Source organism: Pongo pygmaeus, chromosome 10 (genome assembly GCF_028885625.2).
Source record: "Pongo pygmaeus isolate AG05252 chromosome 10, NHGRI_mPonPyg2-v2.0_pri, whole genome shotgun sequence".
Taxonomy (NCBI): Eukaryota; Metazoa; Chordata; class Mammalia; order Primates; family Hominidae; genus Pongo; species Pongo pygmaeus.
In genome coordinates, this window is record NC_072383.2 from 79,284,805 (window position 1) to 79,297,901 (window position 13,097).

The window sequence follows — 13,097 nt, forward strand, 5'->3', positions numbered from 1 at the left end:
GAGGTTCTGGATCCTATTTAAATCTTCTGCATTTCTGTTCCTGTGGCTATTTATTTTAGGAAGTGGTCAGCCCAGTTAGGATCAGACTACACAGCTTTACCCACTTTCTGTGGACTGTGGTTTCAATGTCAATTTAATTTTCAAAGCTTTTGTCTGTTTGGATATTCTGCATATATACAATCACGTTGTTTGCAAACAAATACAGTTTTATATCTTCTTTCTCAGTCTGTATACCTTTTATATTGCTTTCTTGTCTTATTGCACTACCTAGTTTGGTGTTGTCTTTCTTGTCTTGTTGCACTAGCCAGTATGATGTTGAAAATATGGTTGAGGGTAGACATCCTTGCCTTGTTCCAGATCTTAGTGGGAAAGTTTTGAATTTCTCACCATTGAGTATGATGTAAGCTCTAGGTTTTTTTGTAGACGGTTCATCACCAAATTGTGGAAGTTTCCCTCTATTCGTAGTATGCTTAATATTTTTATCATGAATGGGTATTGGATTTTGTCAAATTTTTTATTTTTTTCTGCATCTACTGATATGATCATGTAGTTTTCCTTCTTCAGCCTATTGATGTGATGGATTACATTGATTATTGAATTTCAAACCAGCTTTGTATACCTGGGATAAATTCCACTTGGTCATAGTACGTAACTCTTTTCACACATGATTGGATTCTATTTGCTAATATTTTATGGAGGGTTTCGGCATCTGTGCTCATGACAGCCTCTGTCTATAGATTTTTTTAATTGTCTTATTTTAGTATTCATACAATGGGAATATTTTCTAACTTATTCTCTGGGGCTAGCATTGTTCCAGTTCCATAGATTGAGTTAGAAAATATTCCCATGACTTCTGTCATTGGAAGGGCAGATTGTAGATAATCGGTCTAATTTATTCCTTAAATGGTAGAATTAACTGATGAATTGGTAGAATTCACCAAAGAACCTATCTTCACCTGGTACTTTCAGTTTTGGAAGGTTATTAATTGTTGATCTAATTTTTAATAAATATAGGCCTATTCAGATTGTCAATTTCTTCCTGTGTGACTTTTGTCAGATTGTGTCTTTCAAGAAATTAGTTTATTTCATCTAGGTAATCAAATTTGTGGGCATAGACTTGTTCACAATATTCTTTATTATCTTTTTAATGTCCATGATCTATAGTAATATGTTCTCTTTCGTTTCTGGTTTTAGTAATTTGTCTCTTCCTTTTTTTTTTTTCCTTAGCCTGGCTAGAGGTTTATTGACTTTATTGATATTTTAAAGGAATAGCTTTTGGTTTTGTGGTATTTTCTATTGATTTCTTATTTTCAATTTAATTTATTTCTCTTCTAATTTTTATAATTTATTTTCTTCTGCTTTCTTTGAATTTAATTTGGTCTTCCATTTTCTAGTTTCCTAAGGTGAAAGTTTACATAATTGATTTTAGATCTCTCTTCTTTTCTAATACGTGAATTCAGTGCTATAAATTTTCCTGTGAGCATGCTGTTGCTGCATCCCATAAATATTGATGTTATAATTTTTTGTTTAGTTAACATATGTTTAAATTTCTCTTGAAATACCTTCTTTGACTCGTGTTATTTAGAAGTGTGTCGTTTAATCTCCAATAATTTGTGATTTTACACCTATCTTTCTGTTATTGATTGTTAAATTCCGTTATTACTTCAGAACAGATGTTGTATGATTTATATTCTTTTTACATTTTTAAGGTGTGTTTTATGGCCCAAAATGTAGTCTGTCTTGGTGAACGTTCCATTTAAGTTTGAAAAAAATGTGTAATCTTCATTCAACAACTTCATTCAGAGACTAGGAAAAAATATAAATCAGATATTTAGATCAACAAAAATAAAGGAAGAGCATCAGAAATGAACAAATGAAGTTGTATTAGTCTGCTCTCACACTGCTAGTAAAGACATACCTGAGACTGGGTAATTTATAAAGGAAAGAGGTTTAATTGACTCATAATTCCATATGGCTGGGGAGGCCTCACAATCATGGCAGAAGGAGAATGAGGAGCAAAGTCATGTCTTACATGGCGGCAGGCAAGAGGGAGTGTGCAGGGGAACTATCTTTAGAAAACCATCAGATCTTGTGAGACTTATTCACTATCATGAGAACAACACAGAAAAGATTTGCCCCCATGATTCAGTTACCTCCCACCGGGTCCCTCCCATGACAGGTGGGAATTATGGAAGCCACAATTCAAGATGAGATTTGGACGGGTACACAGCCAAACCGTATCAGAGAGTAAAATAAAACATTTTAATTTTCTTGTTCTCAATTTATCTCACAAATAACAGTTTGTTCATACTAATAACAGCAACAATATGTGTGCATATATGCACAAACACATATATATATGCTTATGTATAAGCAAAATAAATGACAGCAGTGACACAAGGGCTAGAAGAGAGGAATTAGGAATTTTTGTTATTATAAGGTACTTGCTCTGTCTTTGAAGTGTTATTTGAGTGTGGACTTTTTTTTCTTCTTCTTAATTATTAGTTGTTGAATGAAGTGGCCTATTGATGTCAATTTTATTCAGTTGATTGATGGTACTGTTGAACTGAACTATGTCCTTACTGACTGTGTGCCCAGTGGATCTGTAAATTTCCAACACAGGAGTGTTAAAGTCTTGAACTATAACAGTTGATTCATCTGTTTCTCCTCCCAATTCTATCAGTTTTGCCTGACATACTTTGATGCCCTAAGGATCATCATGCCTTCTTGGGTTATTGACCTCTTTATCATTATGTAATGCTCCTCTTTAGTCTTGATACATTTTCTTGCTCCGAAGCCTTCTGTGCTTGAAATTAACATAACTACTCCTACTTATAAAAATTAGCATGGTATAACTTTCTCCATCCCTTTACTTTTAATCTATATGTATCATTATATTTAAAATGGGTTTCTTTCAGAAAACATATAATTGAGTCTTGTTTTTGATCTACTCTCTGACATTCTGCCGTTTAATTGGTATATTTAGATCATTGATATTAAGTGATCATTAATATAACTGAATTAACATTTACCATACTTGTTACAGTTTTCTATTTGTTGCCCTTACTCTTTGTTTCTATTTCTTTCTTTCTCTGCATTTTGTGGTTATAATTGAACATTTTATATTATTTCATTTTGCTCTCCTTTCTTAACATATTAAATATACTTCTTCTAACTTGTTTTGGTGGTTGCCCTGATATTTGCAATATATGTTTACAACTAACCAAGCCCAGACTCAAATAATACATATTACTTCATAGGCAGAGCAAATACCTTATAATAGCAAAATATTTCTAATTCCTCCCTTGTAGCTCTTGTATCACTGCTGTCATTCACTTGCTTATACATAAGCATATATACATGCGCATATATACATGTGCATATACACACATTGTTGCTATTATTATTTTGAACAAACTTATCTGTGAGGTAAATTGAGAACAAGAAAAATATATTTTTAAATTTTACTTTTGTTTATTCATTTCTGATGCTCTTCCTTTATTTTTATTCATACAAGTTTCTGACATATTACTTTCCTTGTCTCTAAATAACTTAACATTTCTTGCAAAGCAGGTCTACTGGCAACACATTACCTCAATTTTTTTATTTTGTCTAAAAAAGTCTTTATTGCTCCTTAATTTTTGAAGGATAATTTTCCACAACATAGCAATCTGGAATTCTGTAATTCTAGAATTAATGGTGCTTTTTTCCCTCTTGACACTTTAAATATTTCGCTCCATTCTCTTCTTGTTTACATGGTTCCTAAGGAGAAGTCACATGTGATTCTTATCTTTGCTTCTCTATAGGTAAGGTTTTCTCCCTCCACTCTGGCTTTCTCTAGAATTTTTTTCTTTATCTTAGATTGTTTGAAATTTGAATATGATATGCCTACATGTAGGATTTTTTTTTTTTACATTTATCTTGCTTGATGTTTTCTGCAATTCCTGGATCTATGATTTTGTGTCAGCGTTAATTTGGGGGAAATTCTCAGTCATTATTTCTTCATATATTGCTTCTATTTCTTTCTTCTCCTCCCATTACTGCTATTATGTGTTTGTTACAGCTTTTGTATTTGTTCTGAAGTTCTTGGATATTGTTTTCTCTTTGGAGATTTCTTTTCCATCATTTTTCTCTTTGATTTTTGGTTTTGGAGGTTTCTATTGATACATCCTCAAGTGCCAAGATTCTTCTTTCACCCATGTCTAGTTTACGAATAAGCCCATCAAAGACATTCTTTATTTTTGATACAGTGATACTGCTTTGTAGCATTTTAAAAATTCTTTCTTAGAATTTCAATCTCTCTGCTCAGCTTACATTAATCATCTATTATTGCAAGTTGTCTACTTTTTCCATTAATGCCCTTAACATATTAATCATAGTTTTAAAAAATATCATGTTCAGATAATTCCAATATTCCTGTCATATGAAACTCTGTTTCTAATGCTTCTTCAGTCTATTCAAACTGTGTGTGTGTGTGTGTATTTGTGTGGTTTGTTGTTGTTATTTATTTATTTATTTTACCGTTTAGTATGCCTTGTAATTGCTTGTTGAAATACTGACATGATGTACTGTATAAAAAGAACTTCAGTAAGTAGGCCTTTGCTGGTGTATTGGTAAGATGCAGGGGGAGGAGAAGTATTCTGTAGTCCTATGATTAAATCTTAGTTGTTTCATGAACATGTATCCTTGGACTGTGAACTTCATCAGTTCTTTGTAGATTTTTCCCCTCTTAAAATAGGATGAGGCCTGGCGCGGTGGCTCACGCCTGTAATCCCAGCACTATGGGAGGCCGAGATGGGCGGATCACGAGGTCAGGAGATGGAGACCATCCAGGCTAACACGGTGAAACCCCGTTTCTACTAAAAACACAAAAAATTAGCCAGGCGTGGTGGTGGGCGACTGTAGTCCCAGTTACTCGGGAGGTTGAGGCAGAAGAATGGCGAGAACCTGGGAGGCGGAGCTTGCAGTGAGCCGAGATCGCGCCACTGCACTGCAGCCTGGGTGACAGAGCGAGACTCCGTCTCAAAAAAAAAAAAAAAAAATAGGATGAATAAAGGGGGCTGGAATTGGATATTTCTTTTCTCCTATGTCAGTTAGGCTCTGAGAAAATTCCAGCAGTTAGGTTCTGTTACAGAATATTTTCTTTTAAGGGTAGGCCCTGGAAAGAGGAACACAGTGTTTTGTCATACAGCTCGGGTTTTCCAACCTTGGCACTTGTTCCTGTAGAGGTTTCTGCTCCAATAAATTGTGTTTTTCTCTATTTACTTGTCTGTCTCTACAGTTTTGGGGGAGTGGTTTTCCCTGTGAACTTCCTTTCTGACAAATCTAAGAAGAATTGTTTCTGTTTTATTTTATTTATTTATTTTTTTTTCAGTTTGTTTAACTTTCTACTTGTTAGAATGGAGTGGTGAATTCAAAGCTTCTTACTTGTAGTACCAAAACCAGAGGTCCCTCTTCCCTCTTTGGCTCACAAAACTCTCCTTTGCTGTTCTTATGGGTAGTGAGTCAGGGCTTTGTCTCCCCACAGTTACCAGGATTATTCCTGCAATGTCTACAGGAACAGTGCCTCTGGGGAGAGGAAGGGCTCTTGTCTCTTTGCTGGCAGTTCCCTAACACATGCCAGGGTAAGTCAACAGCGAGCCACTCTCAGGAGCAGCAGAGAGCAAGTGGCACTGATCCTTTCTGGGTTCTCTTCGTTTAGGGTAGGAGAGTACCCAGGGCTGCCTCCTGCAGGATCTGTTGTACAGCTAGTGTGGAGAAGGGAAGGGGCACACCTTAATTGCTGACATTTACTTAGTGTAAGTTGTGGAGAGGTAACAAATTTGCTACAGCTCTGTAGAGAGAGGAGTTGGGCCCTGCTTCTTTGTTGTCACTCATCTGAAGTAGGGAGGACAAAACCTGTTTTATGACTCCCCTACTTATTTTCCTAGGCCTCTGACCAGACACAGCAGGCTCTTAGGGCTTTTTCTGTCTGTACTCATTGTCAGTTACACATGCTGAGCTGCTTTAGCCTTTGGGCCAGATTATACAGAAAGTAAAGCAAACAAATGAACAAAAATAACAAAATCCCCAAACTCCCAAATGACAGTGAACTCATCACCAGATTGTATTTCAAGTTCTGATGTTCTGACTGAGTCTTCTAATATATATTTTAGCCCAGAGTTTTTCATTGTTATTGTGGAAGATATAAGTTACTTCATTTTTTTCTAGAAGCAAATCCCAGAATAGTTTTTAAACTGAATGGAGCAAACAAACTACAATTTGAATGAAAGAAAGTGTTTAAAGTAACATGATTAACAATTCACTGTGATCAGAGTATGCAGAGTCAAAGGTTTATTTCCTCTTTCTCTAATTAAAAGAGGATCAGAAAAAAAAAAAAAAAAACTATTGGGTACTAGGCTTAGCACCTGGGTGATGAAATAATCTGTACAACAGACCCCTGTGACGTGAGTTTATTTCTATAGCAAACCTGCTTATGTACCCCCGAATCTAAAAGTTAAAAAAAATAAAAATTAAAAAAGTTTGTACCTATCTTCAGTTCAAACTTAACAGCTTAATACTTCTTGTCATGTTGGCATGTGTTTCTTAAATGTGATTTTTTTGAGTAAAAGGAAGGAACTTTACAAAATATTTTAGAACATTTGACCTTTGTGTGCTATTATAATGTTATCTTGTTTTTAAACGACTCTGAATTTTGTGATAACCTGAAATTGAAATTTTTGCTTCATGTCTTTTGGTGTGTTGGCAAAAGATGGTTCTGGTTGCATGAACTTTTAATTTCTTCCTTCTAAGAGATTACTTCCAATATTCACCTGCATTTCTGGCAGACTCAGTCAATCAAAATATGAAAATTATGTACGCATAGTTATTATTATTAGTCAAAAACCTTAGTCTGTTTTTATTTTTAGAATGAAAAGAGGAGTGTCAACCTATTCAAAGATATGTTGTGCTTTAATGCTTCTACTGAAATTCTTCTCACTGTATGTAATAGCAGAATGAGATAGGCAGAAAATAGGCAGTTAAAATGGAAAAAGAGAAAAACATGCTAGAATTATTGGCATCTAACAGAAACTTTGTCACTGGGTCTTGGAGTATTTAGGGTGCATAACAGGAAACCATTCAGACCTTAAATCTTTAAGTTAACTCCTCTCTATATATGAATTAAATGACTAAGTTTTTATTAAGTATTTATATTTAATAAGAAAATTCTATTTCAGTTTAAATCAGATTTGTCTTCTCTGTCTTTGAAATCTCTTAGAGAATTGTGAACTGATACTTTATATTGACTTTTTACTAGTTCCTAGCAAAATTGCTTAGCAAATTGATTATTTCCTTCTGTAATGTTTGATGATATATCCAGCTCTTATTAAAGTGCCCAAACCTTACTATTTAACTACTTGACAAGGGTTCCCAGTGGTGAATACCATATTCCATTTTAACTTTTTGGAATAGGAATTGAGGGTCTTAATCCAATGAAAGTTTTATTTGTAGAAAAAAAATAGACTGAATATTGTTTTTATGTACAGTGAAAATATCTACACTTTTCCAGTTTCCCTAAGTAAACATTTTATAAGTAATTATTAGAAAGACAAAAAAGTGTATAAATTATTGTTAGAAAGTCATTATGCTTGCAAGGATGTAGAGAAAAGGGAACTCATACACAGTTAGTAGGAATGTAAATTAGTACAGCCGTTATGGAAAATAGTATGGAGATTTTTTGAAAAAATAAAAGTAGAACTACCACAAGGTCTCGCAATCCCACTACTGGGTATTCATCCAAAGGAAAGTAAATTAGCATGTCAAAGGGCTACATTTACCCCCATGTTTGTTGCAGCACTGCTCAAGTAGCAAAGATACAGAATCAACCTAAGCGATCATCAACAGATGAATGAAGAAATAAAATATGGTAAATGTGCACAATAGAATAATACTTGGCCATAAAGAAATAATAAAATCCTGCCATTTGCAGCTATTTGTATGGAACTGGATTTCATTATGTTAAGTGAAAGGAGCCAGACACAGAAAGACAATATCTATCCTCATTCATATATGGGATCTGGAATAGTTTATCTTACAGAAACAGAGAGTAGAGTAGAATGATACCAGAGGCTGAGAAGGGTATGTGTGTGTCAAGTGGTGAAAGGACATGAAAAGAGATTGGTTAATGGGTGCAAATATACAGTTAGATAGAAGGAATAAGCTCTAATATTCAGTAGCAAAGTAGAGTGTCTATAGTTAACAACAAAGTATAGTTCAAAATAGCTAGAAATTAGGACTTGAAACATTTTCAACACATAGAAATGATAAATACTCGAAGTGATGGATACCTTAAGTACCCTGAATTGATCATTACACACTCTATGCATGTAACAAAATATCACATGTACCCTATAACTATGTACAAATATTTGTACCAATAAATTTTTTTAGAAAAAGAATTTCAAGTACAACAAAACCATAAAATTTATAGTACCTAAATCAAGCAGATATTCTATTAAAATTATTACATCAAAAATATTTCAGGAAACTCTATGTTCTTTTCTGTTCTCATCATAAGAAAATGGAGCTCTAGAATAGCTTTTTGTCAATTTAAGAGGACAGTATCCTTGCAGATCCAAGTAAAAATGAGAGCCCTCTTTAACTATTAAGTAATAATCAAGTCTATTTTAAGTGTTGATTAGTTTTTGAAAGCCCAGCATCGAGCTAGACATTTAGGAAACTTTGGTGGAGGTTAAGGAGTTCTCAGAAAAATTGTGTCTAAAATCTGCTAGTTCTGCACTTGTAAGCTAGAATTTACAGAAGCTAATATGATTGTTCTTGCTCAGTTCTCTTTGACCGCTGTGGCTTCTCATGTGAAGAAATCTTCAGGCCTTTTCATACAAAGAAATGTACAGGAAACAAATTGGGCTCTCTAATTTCACTCTTTCACTTGTAGCTTAAGTGTAGGTTTGTTAAATAATCCCACTAATATTTGTGGGAACTTGGAAATCCGGTGTTAACATACTGCCTTTAAAGCCTACTTAGGACACTGTTCACATGCCTTTTGCCTTTTTGAAGGTTGTTCTAACCAAAGTGTCACTATTTGTTTTCCAAGTTAGCTATTTTGTTTGCTATTTTAGGAATGATTTTTCAACAATGAATATATTTCCATAAAGTGACTGTGTATCCAACTAAGATGCCTTGCCATTTCAATTCTAGCAAGCATTAAATGACTATTGGATTTAAGTAGTTGCAACATTGCTGAATATTTCCTGCGTATTCACATGAATATTGATGAGTATCTGGAATCTCTCTGACGAGTTTCCTAGATTACTCCAATGTCAGAGGAAATTTTTAAAAATCCGTCTTCTTCGAACCATTGCATAGATAATAGTGCACTGCAAACTGGCTCCTCCCATCTTATGAGGGTGTTTGATTTAAACTAATTTTTTAAATTAAGATTCTTAAACATGTAATTGAAAAACCTGTGTAGGTCAGCTCAGTGAAGCCTTAAAACATTTTAAATTCATTAAAATCTATGCTAAATTGGCAATACCTAAGAAACAACAGATGACAGGAATTTACTAGTCCTAATCTCATAACATTTATATACTCAATTGTGGTGAGACTATTGCCTTTTAAGTTCCATCACTTTTTTAGGTACTTAAATGCCAGTTAATCACAGATGCTTCGTAGATTTTATTTGGAGGGAATGCATTAATGTGGTTTTTGATATTTTCCCCCCATAGGACATTTGGTTGGCTTCTGCCCCTTGAATGTTGCCAAGACATATTTCAACGCTTTCCCTTTTAATGATTCAGTTGTTGAAATCATCACTTGGCATGCAAATAATATTTGTGGGGCCAACATAAAAAGCTACCACTCTTCCTTTATGGCATTTTAAAAACTGATAGATGAATAATATTTGATGTCACTTAGATATGACACATAATTCTTGAAAATGATTTTGCTTGTCACAATTTTTAAGAATTTATCTGCAGTAGGCAAAAATGGGAAACTCTAATAGTATACTATAGGAAATGTTGTTGTATATTTCTTCTGATTTTAAAATACTCCTTGATTTTATAGAAAAACAATCAACATTTTCCCATCCACTTCTAAAAACACTAAGACTAAGGACAAAAACTCAGTAAAATTTAAAATAACAAAGTGAAAGAGTGGCAAACTAGATGTTTTGACATTAAATTTAGTTAAAACTCGAGTCATATTGGTTAGGTGACAAAATATGTGGGTGATTTATTTTTTAACAGTGATTTGAACAGATACCTTGGCATTTTAGGAACTCAGGTACACAGAGTCATGGCACCAATAAACATTAATAATTTTTGACTATTAAAACTCTGGTTAGCCAAGAAAAAGAGATGTTCTTTACTCGTTAAGGGAATACCAAGTCAGAATTCATAGCATCTAACTTTCCAAGTCTATATCCTATCTGGTACAGCAAAGTATTATTTTTCATGACTAATGACTGACTACAGTAAGTACTAAAACATATATCTGGCAGTAAAAGTTGTCTCTCTGATCTCACCACATCTTTTTATTCTTACTATTATGACCTTAGCCTACTGTAGTATCCTTTCAGGTGGTTTTCCTATATAAGCTGTGTCACCCACTCTCAACAATTCTTTCTTTATTTTCCACGATGAAACTAAAATAAGTCTGTGATTTTCAGAATCCACTCTGAAGTGAAAGAAGCTAATCTGAAAAGGCTGCATACTGAGTGATTCCAATTATGACATTCTGGAAAAGGACCTTGAAGACAATATAAAGATCAGTGGTTGCCAAGGGTTAGGGGAAAGGGAAGGGATGAATGAGCAGAGCACAGGGAGTATTTAGGTCAGTAAAACTATTCTGCCTGATACTATAATGGTGGATACCTGTCTTACACATTTGACAAAACTCAGGCACGTACAAGAGTAGACCATAATGTAGTAATGTAAACTATGAACTAGGATGATAATGGTATGCCAATTTTGGTTCATCAGTTGCAACAAATGTATTGCTCTGGTACAAATTTTTGATAATGGGGGAGGCTGTGTATATGTAGTGGTAAGATGTATATGAGAATCCCACTTTCTTAGTTGATATTGCTATGAATCTAAAACTACTTTAAAAAAATAAACATAGCTGGGTGTGGTAACTTATGCCTGTAATCCCAGCACTTTGGGAGGCCGAAGCAGGTAGATTGCTTGAGCCTGGGAGTTTGAGACCAGACTAGGGAACATGGCAAAACCCCATCTCTAAAAAAAAAAAAAAAAAAAAAAAAATTAGCCAGCCATGGTGGTGTGCACCTGTAGAACCAGCTACTCAGGAGGCTGAGGTTGGAGGATCACCTGAGCCTGGGAGGTTGAGGCTGCAGTGATATTTGAACATGCCGGCACACTCCAGCCTGGATGACAGAGTGAGATCTTGTCTCAAACAAATAAACATACAAACAAACATAAAACGCCAAGATTAAATCTACTCTGATCTTGCATCTCCTTCTCAACTACTGAAAATGATGTATCACCTTCCCAGGACTGCTAAAATGAGTTGGAAGTTCCTAGCACAATACCTATCCACCTCTGTAGCTCCATCGCCTCCATCCTCACTCTTTTTGTTCTCTGCTTTCCAGCCACACTGGTCTCTTTGAGGTATGAATGGTACCTATGAAGTCCTTCCCCAAGGTTTTTGCCCCATCCCCTTCTCCTTGCCTAATATCTACTCATCCTTCAGATCTACTCATTGTTATTTCCTAAAGAAAAAGTTTTTGAGGCCCATATCTTTCTGCAAAATTGGTTGCTTTTGCTGTATCTTTCATATAAAAAAATATTCCCGAGAGCCCTTATCACTTTTGTATTTAGACATTTAGAATAGATATTCATAATTATTTATTAATATCTGTCTCCACTACTAGACTGAAAGCATCTTGAAGCAATACGCTGACTATTTTTGATCACCCCTGAGCCCAGTGAATGGGTGCAACACAGGAGTCATTTAGCAAATATTCATTGAATGAATGAATAGAAGAAAGAACAAGGACTGCCAGATGTGCTGTTGGTTAAAAGTTTGCTCACTGTTTTCTCTAGCTATTAGAGCTAGGGAGTCACTGAAATAACGATTATTGGGGTCACCGAAATAACTATTAATCTTTAAGAAAAGAACATTTTGAATATACATTTTTAAAAGTCCCGTCACTATATATATATATATATATATATACACGTATATATATGTGTATATATATACGTATATATGTGTGTATATATATATAAATACTCATATATATATATATAAATACTCATATATATATATATATATATATATATATATATATATAGTGCTTTTCAGAATCCACTCTGAAGTGAAAGAAGCTAATCTGAAAAGGCTACATACTGAGTGATGATTCCAATTATGACATTCTGGAAAAGGACCTTGAAGACAATATAAAGATCAGTGGTTGCCAAAGGTTAGGGAAAAGGGAGGGGATGAATGAGCAGAACACAGGGAGTATTTAGGTCAGTAAAACTATTCTGCATGATACTATAATGGTGGATATATATATATATATATATTTATATATATGTATATCTCTCTATATATAGAGATCTCTCTCTCTCTCTCTCTCTCTCTCTCTCTCTCTCTCTCTATATATATATATATATATATATATATATATATATATATAAACCCTAAGCATCTGTATTTCATGTGGTTACTCAACTCTATGGGGTTTTTTTTTTTATTTCAGATAGATACCAGCTTTGTGAACTTAAAGCGAGCAATATGAATATAGTTCCTCAACAGTGGGGATTATCTGATGTCAGGGCCTCTCTCCATATCCAGCCTCTTGCAAGTCCTGGAAAATAATCTCTGGATGGGTGGCCACTAAAGGAATTTCATTGTTCACTAACAGACTCAGAAATAAAGTTATTATTTAGCCATAGGGCAGCCTTGGATTCCTCTAGAAGGTATGCCTATGGCAGCCAGCATTAAGACCAAATCGCCATGAGACTGCCTGTTTGCAGAGGTTTGTTTACATATGGTATCCACTACACATTTTCTCTGACTTCATTAATAAACGACTGAGACAAAGAAACCATTTCCTTACTTTCTGG

At 34.4% G+C, this 13,097-nt stretch overlaps 1 protein-coding gene across 3 annotated transcripts in view; it reads left to right on the plus strand.

The window, feature by feature from the left end:
- ACSS3 (acyl-CoA synthetase short chain family member 3) overlaps positions 1-13,097 on the plus strand; it is a 179,282-nt gene that overhangs the window by 164,041 nt on the left and 2,144 nt on the right. The gene's annotated exons all lie outside the window — the stretch shown is intronic.